The sequence below is a fragment of the Bubalus kerabau genome, chromosome 12 (genome assembly GCF_029407905.1).
Source record: "Bubalus kerabau isolate K-KA32 ecotype Philippines breed swamp buffalo chromosome 12, PCC_UOA_SB_1v2, whole genome shotgun sequence".
NCBI lineage: Eukaryota > Metazoa > Chordata > Mammalia > Artiodactyla > Bovidae > Bubalus > Bubalus kerabau.
This window is the reverse complement of record NC_073635.1, coordinates 49,453,668-49,470,720: the sequence shown is the minus strand read 5'-3', so window position 1 is coordinate 49,470,720 and position 17,053 is coordinate 49,453,668. Positions and strand designations below refer to the sequence as shown.

General features: G+C 38.6%; 1 protein-coding gene across 7 annotated transcripts in view; it reads left to right on the top strand.

Annotated features, from left to right (window-relative positions):
* The window catches only part of KLF12 (KLF transcription factor 12), a 534,567-nt gene that overhangs the window by 93,361 nt on the left and 424,153 nt on the right, over window positions 1–17,053 (top strand). For 2 of the 7 annotated variants that reach the window (XM_055542646.1, XM_055542652.1), the window contains exons 3-4: window positions 1,622–1,720; window positions 2,317–2,426. The exons of 2 other annotated variants lie outside the window; for them this stretch is intronic. The gene's annotated coding sequence lies outside the window, so the exon portion shown is untranslated. Of the gene's footprint in view, window positions 1–1,621; window positions 1,721–2,316; window positions 2,427–10,485; window positions 10,655–17,053 lie in introns of all 7 variants that reach the window. 3 more of the 7 variants (XM_055542645.1, XM_055542653.1, XM_055542644.1) reach the window with 2 other exon arrangements.

Genomic DNA, 17,053 nt, shown 5'->3' with positions numbered 1-17,053 from the left:
AAACTTAAAAAGAAAGCCTTGCATAGAGGTGAGTCAGGCATTTTTAAAGATAAACTTTTTATATATATATATATGTATATATATATTTTTTTAAACTTTAGATTTATAGAAGAAAATGTGACAAGAGCACAGAGCATTTTCCTATACCCTACACCCTTGTTAGAAAAGCTTTGTTCCTATGGTATGTTTATTGCAGTTTTTTAACCAATACAGACACATTATTATAATAAGTTCATACCTGCTTCCCATCTTTTCAGTTTTTACCCACTGTCCTTTTCCTGTTCCAGGATTTCATCCAGCACCCACACTACATTTTGGGGTCATACCTGTTTGGCCTCTCGTGGCTATGGTACGTTTCCTGTATTTCATGACCTTGACAGTTTGTGGAATACCGGACTAATGTTTTGTAGGGTGAATCTCAACTGGTGTGTGTCCTTCTCATGATTAGTCTTGGCTTAAAGGATTTTGAGAGGAGGGTCACAGAGCTAAAGTGGCATTGTCATGACGTCAGATCAACAGTACATTCGGTCAGAATGATTTATCACTGTTGATGCTGACCTGGGTTACCTGGCTGAGATAGGGTTGGTCAAGTTTCTCCACTGTAATGTTATCCTCTTTCTTTCTTTCCTTACTGTTACTACCCTTTGGAAGGAAGTCACTGTGTGTCTCATATTTGAAGAGTAGGGTGTAATGGTTTCTCCTTGAGGGTGAAGTGTATACAAAAATTATTTGGACTTCTTCAGCTCATGAGATTTGTCCATTGTACCTTATTATCTATCTGTCTCTTTTTATCTAAACCTTTATATTAGTATAGACTTTGCTGTTTGTTGTTTAGTCAGTAAGTCAAGTCTCTTTGTGGCCCCATGGACTGTAGCCCTCTGGGCTCCTCTCTGTTCATGGGATTTTCCAGGCAAGAACACAGGAGTGGGTTGCTATTTCCTAGACTTATGGCTGTTTATTTTATGCTTTCAGTTATAATCTAATACTACTTAATTTTGTTACTCAAATTGTACTTGGTTGGCACTGGGAACTCTTTTCTTTGGGCCTTGTATCCTTTGTCAAACTCCCTTAATTGTGTTTTTGTGTGTTTTTTGTTTTTCTCTTGTCTTTCCGTCCCTTTCCCTTTGTCTTCCCCTTCCCCTCTTCTCCCCTCCTCTTCTCTACTTTCTGGCTCTTTAAGATGTTACATGCTCATCTTGTGTATCTCCTGCCTCAGTCCTACAATCAGCCATTTCTTTGTAAGACCTGGTTTCTTTTATTAGAGAATGGTATTAGAAACCAAGAACTGGGTACATGGTGTGCTTATTGCGGCTGGGGTGTTTTTATTATCTCATTTATAGGTGTAGACTTGGAGATCCCAAAGAAAAATGGTGGTAATGGAAGAGGGTAGAAATAGTTGTGGTCAGATTGTGGACTAAGAGGCCTGTGTCTGGGTAGTGTCTCTTCCATTCCTCTGCATTTTGGGAACGTTTTTCTCTCTGATATTTTTTGTGAGGTGGTTTATTTTCCTGGCCTTTCTCATGAGTCATTTATCTAAGGGCAAAGTATAAGAGAATTTTTATTAATGTTCTGACTGGTGGAGTTATTCATTGATCACATCATTTTTTCTTTTTTTTTGCAGTTTGCCAAAAAGGCATACAATGAAATATGATCTGCTAAAGACTGTTGTGTATTGTTTCTGACAATAAGAATAGATGCAAAATTCCTCACAAGATTATTGGTAAGCATGAAGCCCTTTAGGACTATTTAATAGATATAATGCTCCTCACTCTCTTCTCTCAACTTAAACAGCAGTTGCTCTGAGCACTTGCCTAATGTATTATAACTAGATCTACAGCCCGATTTTCTCATTTTAGTCTTTATTGAAAACATAAATATTATCTTGAGTAGAGAAAATCTTGAGAAACCTTCCTCAAGAAACTCTTCCTTAGAGAAAAATTTAAACCCTGTCTAATGGTATAGCACATACTATTTTGTCCCTTTGCATTAATTACTCAGTGCTTTTAGAATGGGCTTCCCTTGTGGCTCAGTGGTGAAGAACTGAGCCTGCCAGTACTGGAGAGGTGGGTTTGATCCCTGGATCGGTAAGATCCCCTGGGGGAGGAAATCGCAATCCATTCCGGTTTTCTTGCCTGGAAATCCCATGGACAGAGAGGAGCCTGGTAGGCTACAGTCCATGGAGTTGCAAAAGAGTCAGACATAGCTTAGTGACTGAACAACAACCAAGTTCTTTAGAAATGGGAGATCAGTAGCTTTTACTGGTTTTCCTGGTCAGGGATCAAGATCCTTCTATAATCTGGATTTCCTGTATTTCAGGAAAACATCAAAAAACACTGCAGCCATTATGGAAGCAGAGAGTGTACACATACTCATGCACACACAGAGGTTAATTTCCGACGAGGTCTGCTGTGTGTCAGGAAATTGAAGTGAGTTGTTTCATTTTCACTGCTACTGTATTAATGTGGACAGAATGGCTGTCCATTAGGCTGCCATGAATTATCTTATCCTTGTCCTCCTTCTCCACACCTATATTTAGCCATCTCTAAGTAGATTCTATTCTTTTGAAGCATTTGAGCACATTATTTTTTGATGGTTGAAATGGCTTAATTTGTCAAGGGATGAGGGTCTTAATTTTATTTTTTTTCTGGCTGTTAGCAGACTAATTAGAAAAGCTTGAGCAGTGCTAGACCTGTACTTCATCCAAACTTTCAAGTTTACAGACTTAATGAAAAAATAATATTTCACAAAGGGAATCTTCAGTTTAACCTTGTGGAGAGTGTTTTTAGTCAATCAGTCAATTAGTCAGACATTGCTTATCATGCATGGGGTCTTAATACCTTTCTTCTAATTTTTTTTTTTTTTTAAACTGAGGAGCCTTTGCTGTTTTCTTGAATCTCTGATTCCTATTTTACTTTTATTTCTCCATACTTTGCTATGTCTCCTGGGATATGTGGTTAAGTTCCTGCCCGTAGAGATCATTGTGCTATCTCAGTTTTAATTTGTGCTTCAGTTAATGCTTTTCTCATGTTCATTTAAATGCTTTATGAGTTTCTGTTCTCTGAAGCATAGATCTTATCTGTTTGATTGAATGACACATTGCAAATATTTAATGTTTCATATTTATGAGGGCTTTCTGAATTATTTTATTACCCTTTTGGACATACTTATCAGGTCTTACTTAATTGATGTTAAGACTCAGCAATCCATTAAGCCTTTTTCAATCAATTCAAACTGAGGCTGTAACTAGGATTCCTGTAGTCCTAACTCCCACATGTTCACCATAGCTGAGTCAAAAGAGAGATTCTTTTCTGGGTTAGCTTCTAGGAATCTTTAGGACCTTTGACTTCTTGATATCATTGTTACAGTAAAAGCATGGACTATTGGCTGGGCAGGAGAGATGCTCCCAGGTCAGATTCATTTTCAGGATTGGGTCCTCACACTGTAAATTGCATTTGAGATCTTATCTATTAAGAATTAGCCAGTAGATAACATCATTCTAAATATTTAAGTAAGTTATTAATAAATCAAATACATTAACAGAAAATAATAGTAGCAAACACTTACATAGCCTTTTTAAGCATATACCTATTTTCTGTGAAGCAAGTACTGTGTCATAATATTTGTTTTGCAGGTGATGAAATTATGATGCTGATAATTTATATACTTTGATTGTATTCACACAATAGCAAGGCAAGATTGGACCATTCTGACTCTAGAGACTGATGTAAAAACTATACTATCCTGCCCTGAGATCTATCCTTTCCTTTGGAGAGAGGTGGGGACAGAGTGAGGGGGGAGAGAGGGAAGGAGAGTGTGTGTATAAGTCAGAGATCTGGGGGAACTTTATTGCCATATATTTATTTTTACTCTTTGACCATGCCCTGTGGCATGTGGGATCTTAGTTCCCCAACCGGGGTTTGAACCTGCGGCCCCTACGTTGGACGCACGAAGTCTTAACCACTGGACCAACAGGAAAGTTCCTTATTGCCGTATCTTTGATGTTGGATTTCTTTTTCATGAAGTTGAGCTGCGGGTATTGGTGATTTTGAAGAGTTTTAGCAAATCACAGTTTGTGCTGTCACTTGAAGTACTACAGTTCCTGTCTCCCCACTCATCCAAATGTTAGCCCCATTTACCCACTGCTTGCATTTGAGAATAAGTCAGCACTTTCACGTGAATACTCAAGGTCAGTTCCATTTGATAAATATTTATCAGTCATCTCCTGTGCGCAGCATTCACAAGGATACATTCTTGACCTGGGTGGGACAAAACCTTATCCGTAAGTGAAATACATCCATATTAAATACTCAGGTGAGTAACTACACTGCAAGGCATATGAATGGCAGAAGATACTGTGGGAGTTCAGAGGTGGTAGAGAATTAGGACATAATTTGTTTGAGGAAGTGGCTTTCAAGAGAAGTTATGAACATGGGATTTCTTTTAGAGATATTTGAGATAGAAGGAACCAGAGGTGCTTGGGAGGAAAGGTGTGCGTAAGTGGTTGAGTATGGTTGTTGGTTCAGATGTGTACCTGGTGAGGAATAATTTTTGAGATGTGGTTTGGGGTTGTAGTGTGAATTTTATTCATTGCCAGCACTGTGGAAATTGTTGTGACAGTGAGAAGGGAAAAGAAAGGAATCAATTTAAGATCCCCTTTCTCAGGATGCATAGGGCTTGACGACTAATAGAATGGGAAGGATATGGGTGGAGGAGGAGGGTTAAGGTTGATGTCAAGCTTTTAAGGTCAAGGAGACTTGGGAGGATGAATGGAGATCAGAAGAGATGGTTCTCTCAGACGATATAGAGTCTGCGTGCAATGCTGGAGGTCCTTGGGTTCAATCCCTGGGTCGGGAAGATCCCCTGGAGAAGGGAATGGCAACCCACTGCAGTATTCTTGCCTGGAGAATTCCATGGATAGAGGAGCCTGGCCAGGCTACAGTCTATGGAGTCGCGAAGAGTCAGACGCTGACTGGGCGACTAACACTTGAAATTTTCACTTTCACTAGCCTGCTTTGCTGAGCAAGGATTATTTCTATATTCACTAGAAACATTTTTTGACCACCTCAGCTGTGGAAAACCTGAATCAAACAACTGACTGTTTAAAGGGTGTGTGTTTAAGGAGTGGGGACAGCTCCATAACGGAATTGTGGAGAAAATACCTCTTCAGAACAACAGCTTTGTTATGTAGCACATTCAGTGTGTCTGGATGAGGTATTCTAAGAGCCTCTTGTTCAGTCTTAAGTGGTTTGAAAATAAAGGAGAGAAGTTGTAGGCATACTTACGTTGGCACTGAGTTTGTACGACTGGACTCCACTTTGTTTCTGAAACTGTTTTTGGCTTGATGGTGGCTCCCGAGGTCTCTGCCATCCAGTGTCCCAGTCCAGGACTGCAGATGTTCAGTGCAGCCACTTGGAGCCTCAGATCTTCTCAGGAGCGGTGGGTGGTCTGAGTGTGCAGTCCTGTATTTTATGCACAGGTGGCATCGAGCATACCTTTCTTCCTTGGCAACGTTCTCCATGATGGCACAAATCCTGTCTGCTTTAGATGACTGTTGAATTTTAGCACTTGGCAGCGTGCCTGATACATGGTAGACTCATAAAAACAGAAGTGAAGTGGTGATGAGTTGTTCCCATATCCTGTGGCAGATTAAGTTTGCGAACATGATGTTCTGATGGCTGTTTGTTAGGGAACGTGTGAACTAAGGAACCTGTAGGTCTGATTTGCCCTTTATTGATTTCAGTATGTGATACCTGTAGTTGGATTATTTCAACCTGAATATCTGTTTAACACTATACTTGATTTTTGACATTCATGGGTTCCCCCCACCCCACAATTGTAATTAGGTTTTTATTGGTCCTATATACTTATGAATATATTTTTGGTCAGCTTACAAGTTTCCAAAAGACAAAGATGACCCTTCCTAGATTCTTATTGGGCTTGCATTGAATGTATACAACATAGTTTTGGAGAGAAAGTACATTTTAAAAAAATACTTTCAGTCTCATAACTTGGTCTCTTCAGTCATTTGTTTAGGTCTGTTTAGTGTCTTTTGATAATTTTTTAGATAAAATATATTTTACTTAACAGGGAAAGGGTAAAAATTCTGTAACACAGTAAGTCTTATTAATTTTGCCTGCATATCTTCTTTTTCTAATTTTATTGAGATATAATTATACAGTGCTGTATAAGTCTGTGTAGAGCATAATGGTTTGACTTTGCATACATTATGAAATGATTGTTGTAAGTTTAGTTACTATCCATCATCACACAGATACAATAAGAAATAGCCCCCCACACCCAAAAAAAAAGTTGTTTTTTTTTTTTCCTTGTAGTGATAGCTCTTAGGATTTGCTCTACTGAGTTTGTTTTTGAGCAAGCCATCCTGTGTACTTTATAAATTGACTATAAGGTACTGTTTTGTGTTGATTTATGGACGATACGTCACATGCGAAAGGTTTCAGTTCAGTCGCTCAGTTGTGTCTGACTCTTTGCGACCCCATGAATCGCAGCACACCAGGCCTCCCTGTCCATCACCATCTCCCGGAGTTCACTCAAACTCACGTCCATCAAGTTGGTGATGCCATCCAGCCCTTCTCCTCCTGCCCCCAATTACTCCCAGCATCAGAATCTTTTCAGTGAGTCAACTCTTCGCATGAGGTGGCCAAAGTACTGGAGTTTCAGCTTCAGCATCATTCCTTCCAAAGAACACCCAGGGCTGATGATCTCTAGAATGGACTGGTTGGATCTCCTTGCAGTCCAAGAGACTGTCAAGAGTCTTCTCCAACACCACAGTTCAGAAGCATCAATTCTTCAGCACTCAGCCTTCTTCACAGTTCAACTCTCGCATCCATACATGACTACTGGAAAAACCATAGCCTTGACTAGATGGACCTTTGTTGGCAAAGTAACGTCTCCGTCTCTGCTTTTCAATATGCTGTCTAGGTTGGTCGTAACTTTCTTTCCAAGGAGTAAGCGTCTTTTAATTTCATGGCTGCAGTCACCATCTACAGTGATTTTGGAGCCCCAAAAAATAAAGTCTGACACTGTTTCCGCTGTTTCCCCATCTATTTCCCATGAAGTGATGGGACCAGATGCCGTGATCTTCGTTTTCTGAATGTTGAGCTTTAAGCCAACTTTTTCACTCTCCTCTTTCACTTTCACCAAGAAAGGCTTGGGACAATATAAATGGTAGTGTGTGCAGGTCGAGTTCTGTGTGGTCAGCATGGCCATCTTTGCTTCCACTCTTAGTCCAGTGATCTTTCAAGCTGAGGCTAGAGATATTTGTAACATGTCCATTTTTCTCTTAATTGCATTAAGTTTTTGAAAGCTAATATTACTGAATATTACTAAAGCTAATATTTCTAAGTAATAGTCCTTTATTTTTTTGTTTTGTCCTTTTTCCAAAAGGAATATTTTTTTTTTTGTAGTAAATCTTTAATAAGACGAAAGCACAGGAATGGCATTATTTCTTTATTTTAAAATGTCTTACAAAATTATGTTTTCTTGTGTAACATTATCCAGGTATGATATTAGAAGTATGATATTAGAAGTATGATATTAGAAGTATGATAATAGAAGTATGATATTAGAAGAAGGGAATCCAAAGATTTTACCAGGCCAACTTGTCAGAGGGACTCATAAATTAAAATTACGATATTGACATACTGTTAATTGATAATCAGATTCAGGGAGACAGTACTTCTTAGAGAGCTTATTTCTTTAAAGCAAAATTGTTTGCTTTTACGAAACTTTTCCAGGAAGGCACGTAACAGGAAAAGTGAATTCATAGCTATTTTGAAAAATAGTAATCTGCCTTTTAATAATATTAAGCATTTTTTTCCTGGGAGGTTATCACTCCTCAGTTTTACATGTTTTACATTATGCTGTAAATCTTATTTGAATAATTTTAACATTTCCAAAACATAGCTCAGAAAGCGATTTAAAAGAAACAGAGTGTTTGAAGTTAGACACAACCTTCTTTCTTAGTTAAGCAGTCAGCTTATTTTACCTGAATATTTATTTGCTCTTAAGTCAGACATACCTTGAGCAAAAACTATTCTCTGGGTTAAGATTTTTAATGATGTGAACCTTAGGTTAATAGGGCTCTTTTATTCTGGTCATCTGTTTTGTGAATGGAGTGGTGATTGGCAAGTACATTCATTTTCATATAAAGCTTGAATGATGTAGACCAACTGGAGACCCTTACATGACCTCTCCATGTGGAGTTGCGTTGTACCTTCTCTTCCCTTCTTACATTGCTTTCCTGGGAGATGACCAGCTGTGAGTTTCTCAAGATCAAAGGTAATATCATTTCTGTGTCTATAGCCCTGGTATGTCCAGCAGGGCCAAGCAATAGTATGTGCTTAATAAATGTGGGTTGAATGAGTACAACTAATTGTATGTATTAATATGTATAGCAGACATTGTTTCCTACTGACAGATTTTCTTTCTGAAACATTTTATTTTTAAATAATTAGAGGTTCACGGGAATTTTGCCCACTATACTCCTGAGATACAAGGGAGATCTGGAACTCCTTTATCCTGTTTCCCCTGATGGTAATATTTTGTGTGACTGTTGTGCAAAATCAAAGCCAAGAGATGAATCCAATCTTGTAGGCTTATTCAAATTTTGCTAGTTTCACATGTACTTAATGTGTGTGCTTGTATGTGTAGTTCTGCACGGTTTTGTCACATGTGCAGATTTATTTAACCACTGTCACAGGCAGAAGGCTTCCCCGTGCTGCCCTTTGATTGCTCACCCCTCCCGCTCCACACAATAGGCTTTTAATCGTGCTGACTCTGCTTGGCTGTTGCTCCTACATTATTTATGACATATAGCAGAATGATGTTTCTGTTCTCTATGTCTGTCTCTCCATTGCTGCCCTGCAAATAGGTTTATCAGTACCATTGTTCTGGATTCTATATATGTGGGTTAATATATGTTATTTGTTGCTCTCTTTCTGACTTCACTATGTATAATAGGCTCTAGGTTCATCCACCTCATTAGAACTGACTCAAATGTATTTCTTTTTATAGCTGAGTAATGTAGAAAGTGCTTCCCTGGTAGTTCAGCTGGTAAAGAATGCAATTCCTACATTGCAGTTCGCCTGTAATGCAGGAGACCCTGGTTCAATTTCTGGTTTGGAAGATCCCCTGGAGAAGAGATAGGCTACCCACTTCAGTATTCATGGGCTTCCCTAGTGGCTCGGGTGGTAAAGAATCCACCTGCAATCCAGGAGACTTGGGTTTGATCCCTGCTTGGGAAGATCCCCCAGAGGCGGGCATGGCAACCATTCCAGTACTCTTGCCTGGAGAATCCCCATGGACAGAGGAGCCTGACGGACTACAGTCCACGGGGTCACAAAGAGTAGGATACGGCTGAGTGACTAAGCACAGCACAATCAAGAAAAGGGCTTCCCTGGTGGCTCAGATGGAGCATCAGTGATAGGATTCGTGGCTGTTCCCCACTCTAAAGATCATCTCTCACCCACAGTTTACACATTTCCTATTTTAAAGAAATATTATCTTAAAATTGGCTTCCGCAAAGTAGGGAATTGTCAACACAGATAATGAGAGTCCACTCGCCGTTAGTTGGAATTTACAGACCACGTAGTATAGTTGTTATCCAGAAAATGCATGAGGTTGCAAAACATAAATTTAATGCTAAAAATGGGGATCCAGTGTTAATGAGTTAGATGTTGACAAATGAATCTTAGGAAATGATCTTAAGTGTAATAAATTGATTCAGTCTTGCGTGCCCTGAATGGGTGTGTCTAGCGGGTTTTAATTGGTGTGACCACGGATGCTTTGTGCATGGTGGAGGCTGTAAGGATGGATGCATACAGTAGGCCTAGTGTGTCTCAGTGTGTGACTTTACATGTTAAAAGGGAATTCATCCCTTGGAGTGAATATAGCAGCCTGAGTTGCAGATACAACCACCCATATTTAGATAAGTACAGAGGAAGCTTTTCGTATGGAAGGGGAAAAACTGTTGCTTGTGGAAATTTTTGCTTTAGGAAGTAGTTTGGAGTTTTGAAAATGAATCTCTTTTACTCTCAAGTTCTACAGATCCTATTTGTATCTCTTGTCTGGGTATGAGAGAGAAGGTGGTGTGTCTCTCCCTTCTCTCATCTGCTTATTCTTTTACTTTCATTATGCTGGAAGGTGGGCTTGCGTGGTGGCTCAGCAGTAAAGAATCTGCCTGCCGGTGCAGGATATGCGGGTTCCATCCCTGGATTCGGAAGATCCCCTGGAGAAGGGAATGGCTACCCACTCCAGTATTCTTGCCTGGAGAGTTCCACGGACAGAGGAGCCTGGCGGGCTTACAGTCCATGGTGTTGCAAAGAATTGGATACGACTGAGCAACTTAGAGAGATGCTGGAAGGCACGGTGGTGAAAGTGACTTGGGAATTTAATCATTGGAAGTGAAGGAACTTCCCCTGCTGACTCTGCTTCTTGCCTTTCTTCCTTTCCTGCATCCTCTAGCCTCTCTCAGACTGCCTGCTGGGCCAGAAGCTATTGTGAAAAAAACTTTTGTAAAGAAAGCGTCCAGGTGACACTCCCTAAACCTTGAGAAAAGTACTGCCACCTCCTCAAGTTGAGAAACCTCGGCCTGTCTTGGGAACATCGGGTCCCTGTTGGGCGTGGAATGCAGGTTTGTGTGTACACTCTGAGCGGGTGTGGGAACCTGCCGGTGGGCGTGGGGACACCATGTCTGGGTTAGTGTCAGGCTAAGCCTTTAAAAATAGCTTGTTTTTCATTTCTGGAATATAGCCTTCCTGTTCCAGTTTATTAACTCTCAATTTTTAAACTCTTATACCAGGTGCTGTGGGAAGTTAACAAAAAAGTCTTTATCTTGAGGAACTCACAATCTCTTCAGAGGATTTATTTACTAGTGGGAGACAAAAGAGATTTACCCGGAGTACAAAATAACAGGCCATGGACTTATTTTAAGTGCTGAGAGGATACATCGTTAGCCTGATAGAAGTGGTCTGGGCGCAGTCTGTGAAGACTAGAGCGTGTGCGTATCCAGACGGTTCACAAGGAGTGAAGGACTGCTGGGCAGTGAAGAAGGGGGCACTTGAGAGGCAGGGGTTTTCAATGTGACTCATGTGTGCACTGGGGTGGGGGTGGGTTGGAGTTCTGAGTTCAAGTCCTTCTACTGACTAGTTTTGTTAATTCAAGTTGAGTTCCTTCCCTGACTATATAATCCCTGTTGTTGATTTAAAAAAATTGCACAACCTAAATGTTAAGAATTACGTTTTATTTGGTGGATGAAACTGAGGACTTAAGCCCAGGATGCAGCACCTCAGATGGCTCTGAGGGACTGCTCTGAACAGGTGGGGAGGGGAGCTGGGCTGTATAGGAGTTTCAGCCGCAAAGACCAGGTGGTCGGAACATCAAAAGATTGTTGTTGTTCGCTCGCTAAGTCGTGTCCGACTCTTTGTGACCCCATGGACTGTAGCATGCCAACCCTCCCTGTCTTCTATTATCTCTTGGCGTCTGCTCAAGTTCATGTCCATTGAGTTGGTGATGCTTTCTAACCATCTCATCCTCTGCTGCCCTCATCTCCTTTTACCCTCAATCTTTCCCAGCATCAGGGTCTTCTCCAATGAGTTGGCTCTTCACAACAAAGATTAGGTAGTCGGAACATCAAAAGATGACTGTTACTTAAAACCAGACATCTCAAGTTAAAGAGTTGAGTACTTTTCTTTGTATGGGAAAATGCCAGGAGTCTGGGCTCACTGAAGTCATTCCTTTGGTGGGCACCTCAGCTCTCTGGGGGCCAGTATCCTGTACTTTCTCATCCTGTGTCTCCTCAGGATGTACCATGGGGGTGGCTACAAGAGTTGTACTGCTGGATAGCGGGCATCCCATTTCTATCCTGAGTTCCCTCAAGGCTCCCCTCTGGGAATGCTGTAGTGTGATGGCTTGATGGCTGCAGCATCCTTTGTTTATTGATATGGCAGGAAGTATTTTTCATTCATACAGTAAAACTATGAATATTAAATAATTTTTATAAAAAAGCTCTATAAGCTGAAAAACTGTACACAGATTTGAATCCTTATCCTTTTAATATCAGTCTTAGAAATACATTTTTAAATTTCTTTTTTATACACTTTAAAAAATGCAGAGTGTTAGACAGGATACTCTTTACCTATGTATAAGAGCATGAAATGGAACTGAAATAACCCAATTCAGCAGATCGTTTTAGGATGAAACATATATCCCCCTTTCAACTCGTAAGGAATGAATTTTTCGAATGATTGTGATTCTCTTCAGCTTTTCTAAAAATGTGTGAGGGAAAGATGGATTACTTCCAAAGAAGGACTGTGGCCCAGCTTTTTGTTTGGCTTCAATCTGACTTTATATTTTTCTTTGAAAAACAAACAAGTGCCAACAAACAAGACAAAAAGCTGTATTGGAAACTTCCGTTCCTTCCTGGAGGACCTGTTTATATGTCAGCTGCTGCAGTGGGGATCAAAAATACTCATCATCTCTGCCATGATTCAAGTAATCAAATTAATAAAAATAAATGTATCTCTTCCAGCCGAGATCCACTGTAGAATCAAGGGGGAAAGTCTGCCTGCTTTATACGCAGCACCTGTGATCCTGTTTTCCCTGAGGAAGTAATTTGAGTACAGATTTGAAGTAAGCTGTGGGATAAACAGGCCTGGAGAGCAGAACAGAAGTCTACGGATTGAGATAAAAATTAATTGCTAAAACTATGAAGCCGCTGTATATGATTTGCTTTTTTATAATATTCTTCCATGGAAGCTTAGATAAAGCTGCTTCTGTATCTTCCTTAATACAGTGGTTTGGCTAAGCATTATGCTTTGTTCGACCTGAGATATTTTCTGAAATAATTCTCTAAGATTTCAAATACATCTTTCTCATACTTGGCTTCATAAAACTGAATCAGAGTAATGTATAAAAGTACTAAAGTAAGATTCAGGTGAATACTTTTATAAATCTGCGTGAAGGAAGAATTTCTAAGGGGTAAGGCTAAATCCAGAAATCATAGATTGAAAATAGATGGATATATTTGACTAAAAAAATTAAACATCTTTATGATAAAGATTCAATAAGTTGAAATGACAGATTGTAATGTGGAAAAAACTATCTGAAATATATATGGCAGTGAAAATTTGTATTTTTAAGGAAAGAACTCTCTTAACCAGAATAAGGGCAACTGCACCAGTATAAAGATGGGAAAAGATTTGACTAGAAATTTCACAAAAGAAGACTTACACATGACCAGTTAACTGATCAATTCATGTTTAATCTGGCTGAATTCATGTTTAATCTCACTGATAGTCCAAGAAGTACAAGTTTAGAACTGTTTTCTTTTTTTTTACTGTCAATTTGCATAAGATTAAAAATACGACCAGACCAAATGTTGGGGAGGATGTGGTAAATACTCATGTATATGCATTGATGAAGCATGTATAAACTTGTTCTTTTCTGTGGAAATATATATAAACATTTAATATAGGAGTACCCTTTGGACCATAAATTTTACTTTTAGGAAGTTATTTCAGAAATGCGATAATGAATATGTTCAAAGGTCTGGCTATGGTTATGTCCACCAGAGTATGAAAGTGAAAGTGAAGCTGCTCAGTCGTGTCCGACTCTTGGTGACCCCATGGACCAGAGCTCACCAGGCTCCTCCGTCCCTGGGATTTTCCAGGCAAGAGTACTGGAGTGGGGTGCCATTTCCTTCTCTTCACCAGAGTATGGTTATCCCTAAAAATGAAGGAGTCAAAACATGTAATAGAGAGATAGTTAAATCAATATGGTACATTGACAGAAAACACTAAGCTGCTGCTAAAAAGACAACAGATTTTTGAATTTATTGATAGGGAAATTTGTCAGTGAAGTTGTTTTGTCAGTGTTGTCAGCTGAAGGAAGCATATTAGAAAGTGGCGTTTGTAGGGATATATAGTAATGTTGAAAATGTGCTATGTGTTAGAACCTTTGCTAAGTGCTTTACATTGATTATTTCTTTTAATGACCATGGCATTCCTCCTACTAGATATTATTGGCCCCATTATACAGATTAACAAACAGAAATATCAGGATGATACGTAGCTCAAGGTTGCACCAATAGGAGGTGTGGAGCCAGGATTTAATGAGTACTTTCTAGAATTCATACTTTCGTGTAAGTGTATGCTTGTGTGAAAGGGCACAGCAAATATGGTTAACAGTTCTTTCTGTTTGTTACTAGTTTGTCAACTAACAAATGATTTAAGTTTTCTTATTTATACCTTTAGGTATTCTCTCAGGATTTTAGAATATGCGCATTGTATCTCCCTAATCAGAAAAAGCAAAGCTATTTCTATTTTTTACTGTTTGTGCTATATAATTAGTTGTAGTTAGATTTTTAGAAGGGCAGGCACCCTCATTCTACTTTGTATACAATGTGTGTCAACTTTTACTACGAGGAAGAGTTGAAGAAAACTGAATGCTCAGCATTATAATCGACATTTTTCATAAAAACCATAGGACATTGCATATTAGGAAATCCATAGGTGATGTTTTCTGTGGTACTTATTAGTGTAGGTACAACAAAATTGAGTTTTAAAGAAAAGCAATTAATATTGAGCATATTTATTGGCTTAAAAGTTTATACTTTTTAAACATTAATAAAGTCCATATAAGAGTAATTTTATTTTTATCAGCAAGCTTTAAATATCGAGAACTTACAGGAAAAAAGAAGTGTAAGATGCATAATTAACAATCTAGTTGTACAAACAAAACCTCAGAAACTGATAATCTGTATGTATTGGGTTGGTCAACAAGTTCATTCGGGTTTTTCTGTAGGATGATATGGAAAAACCTGAATGAACTTTTGGGTCAACTCAGTATTTAAAATAGTAAGTTATCAGGTGGTACATTATAAACTTCAGATGAAAATATAGAAATAAAACTAAGTCATGAGGGTAGGGTTATATGTAAGTATGTATTGTATGTACTACACAAAGGAGCTTATAAAGTATAAGATGGATAGGGTCGAGTAATACTCAAGGTAATAGGGAAGGTACATGGAGAAGTAAGGATTGGTTTGACCCTGAACACTGGCCACAGGTAGCTGAAGGTGGCAGGTAGCCTGAACCAAGTGGTCCAAGCCAGAGTGAGCAGGATGGGGGCAGGCCTTTAGTTCAGCGATGGTTGGCAGGTGATGGAAAGTAAAGTAGGAGAGGTCCGGTTATAGAGAGCTTCCCCTGTGAAGACAGTTGGACAAATTAAACAGAAAAATTTATGTAGAAAGTAGGACAAATTAAAAAAAAAACTTCAAGGCCATTTACAGGGCTTAATAATAATAGTTTTATTTATTAAGGAAAGTCCTTTAATCAAAAAGAGTCCTTGCCTAACAGATTTGGAAGTTCCTGTTATCCACCCCAAGGTTTTATTGTCAGTTTTAAACCTGTGCTTTTATGAAATAAATTTTATGAAATATTAACAGTATCCCAAGAAATTACATCAGAAATAGTGAAGCTGATCAATCTGATTGGAATTTTGTGAGTAGTGTTCTTAGTTAAGAAACTCTGGTTGGATGGTGTTTTGAATATCATTTAGTTTGATTTCTCACCTCAATAAAGGTATTTCTTCTGTCCTAATCTTCTAAGGGAATCACTTCTGTTTGTCTAAAATGATGACTGGAGAGAAGAGGATGAAGACTGGAATTTGTTGCTTAGCCTCACGTTTGAAGTAGCCTGTTTTAGCTGTCGATGCATTTGTTTATAGCTGAAGGAAAATTTAAAAGCACACACGGCATGTGTTCTTTTAGAAGATTTGTATTTATTGGGAAAGGATCATGTAGAATACTAAATTACCAGTTAAGTTAAATTTAATTTTTGAAATGCTTTTTTTAAAAAGCCATTTAATCTTTAATCACAACTAGAAAAAACATCTTTAAATCTTTTAATCTGGCAAATTGAATACTGTTTTTTGTCAGTGACATCATAAATATTTTAGGTAACTTTGTCAAGTAACAACATGCCACTTGATCTTTTGGCATGACTGTGAAAATAATGTATCAGATATTAAATATATCATGTTTGTATTCTAGGATACTAACTTTTTTATTTGATTGTCTCACAGTGTACTGTTTATAATGCTCAACATGACAAGTAGCATATTACAGGTATACACAAAAAGTATTCAATTCTGGTTTGACAAAAGATCAATTTCTTTGTTAGTAATAATTTAAAATAAGTTGATTATTAATAAGTAACAAATGCTTGTGTACCTCACACAAATATGGATTATTACCAGTAAGATATGGATCCCGTAAGTAACATAAGAGACCTATGGTGATAGTTTTTCATAAACAGAGAATTAATGATTAATCCACTTCTCTGCACCTGAGATGCCCCTGTCAAAGTAAATTGTATACTCTCCTTGGTATTCCATATGCCGTGTACTCTTTGTGCAGCTGGTCATTTAGAACAAAGTAAATTGTTGAATGTAAATTTAATGTACCACATCTTCAAACAAAAGAAATTATAGAACTGATTTTAAATCACACACAATATCATATACAATAGCATCGCTAGACTGATTGAATAAGGGGACTTAGTTAAGAAAGGCATTATGGATAAAGTGAGCAAGAGTTTTGAAAGAGCATAAAGATAGTAATTAGTGTACCAAGGCAGGTTTACCTATAGGAGGAACGGTGAGTTGTTGGGAGTCTGTGCACCCATCAAGACTTGGACTGTTTACCTAATCTGTGGATGTAGTATAGAGCCTTATACATATTGGTACTCCGTTTTTTTCTTCCTCCTCTTTTCCTTCATCTCCTCCTCCTACGGTTTCTGCTTCTTTTAAATATAGTGCCTTTCAGATATTAAAAATGGTAGAAAGTAGATTTTTAACAACTTACAGTATAAGTTGTTTCAGAACTCACTTTGGAGTTGGAGAGATGGAAGTTGATTCCTGCCTTCATCACTTGCTCCATCTCTGTGATATTGAGCAAGCTCTTTACCTTCAAGTTACAGATTCCTCATCTGTACCGTGGCAGAGCAACCACAGGGTCCTATTTTGTGATTTT